Here is a 1,692-nt window from a genome sequence, read left to right as displayed (position 1 = left end):
TAATTCAACTTTTATGAGCATGTGATATGAGGATACATTATAGGTCATTTTTTACCTATATCATTGAACAAGTGATTTTCCTCAACTTCAAAAATGCATAACTCTATCATTCTAAATCCAAATGAAATGAAATTGGTGACCATTTTTAATTTATTTGAAAGAGATACAACTTTTATGAAGACACTTTTCTCATTTGAAGCTCACATAAAAATTTAAGAAAGGTGTAATATTGAGATATATGGTGTGACACTTAGAAAAATTTTCAACATGTTGAAATTTCCAAACTTTCACCTCAAAATTCACCATGATCCAAGTTCCAAATGAAAAAGTGTCCAACATCAAAGTTGTTCCCCTTGGTCGAAGCTTTCTAAATAATCCAAGTTCATGCATTTTGGATGAGATTTACTAGGGCTGCACATGCCTTTAACAGGTATGCAAGATTGGAAGAAATCAAATGCCAAAAACTCCATTTCACTTTGCCTTGACATCCAAGCTTGGTTTGAACCTCATCACAATTGCAAGTGGACCAAATTGGATTACTTCATGGGCCTGTACACGCCCAGGCAAGCTTGTGCATGAAATGTCCAAATTTAGCAATTTTTCAAGTGTGTAAACATCAATTCCAATTTCTATAAATACAGGCCCTTGGAGCTCAATTCAAACACACCTTGCACGCCAGCTTTGCCCCCCAATCGAAACCCTCACCATTCAAAGGAAAACCTGAGAATTTTAAACTTTAAAATTGAGTTTGAATCTCACTATTTAGAGATTCAGAAACTCCAGGATCCAAAGCTTTGTACCATTGCCAAACCACTCCTACAAGCTTCTCAAGTGTGATCAAGTCAAGGTTGAAGCAAGCAAGATCTATTTCTACACAACATTGAAGGTGAATTTCAGAAAACTTCATCTCTTCGATTCTCACTCAATTCTCTTGGATCTTTGGTTGTCTGAAGTCCTACCAATGTAGGCAAGAAGATTGAGTTATTTTGAGGTCAAATCGAAGCAACTTAGTTGTCAAACCTCAAAATTCAAATCCTCATATCTTTTTATATATTTGGAGTTAGTTGAAATTGAGGTCAGATTCATGCTCTACGCTATTTTTTCTTTCAGATCATGTCATTCTTTTTTATTTTGGTTATGGTTGAGGGTGGACCAGTCCGGTGAGGTCCACCGGAGAAGAAGACTGGAGCTCTGGCTCCGGTGTGTTGGCATGTCTCCAGACCATAGGATCCATTTGAAATATTTTAATCTTAGGCGTCGGTTTTGATTACCACGCGTGTGGCGCATTGACTAAGTTCCACCATGGAACGCGCGTTTCCATCCATTGGATCTGCCACCTCAATTAATGAGGGAGATCAAGTGGCTCATGTTTTTTTTCTTCTGATTTTTGTTTTACTTCATTTGATTTTCATTAATTTATATTAATTTTTATATTGATCCATAAAATATGAGAGTTTCACCAAAAAATTTCAAATAATTTTATCTTTCATATTTTGAATTAAAATTATTTTTTGGATCATTATTAAAAAATTTCATGATTTAATTGATTTTGTGATTATTTTTAATTGTTTAAAAATACTTCTAAGTCTTTAAAAATTCTGAAATTTTTTCTCCAAGGTCCTTTGACTTTGTTTGACCTATGATAAATCTCATGGCCATTTCTTTGGTGTTTTGATGAGGTTTTAGGAATTC

Source organism: Lathyrus oleraceus, chromosome 1, assembly GCF_024323335.1.
Source record: "Lathyrus oleraceus cultivar Zhongwan6 chromosome 1, CAAS_Psat_ZW6_1.0, whole genome shotgun sequence".
Lineage (NCBI taxonomy): Eukaryota > Viridiplantae > Streptophyta > Magnoliopsida > Fabales > Fabaceae > Lathyrus > Lathyrus oleraceus.
Note: the sequence above shows the minus strand (reverse complement) of the source record.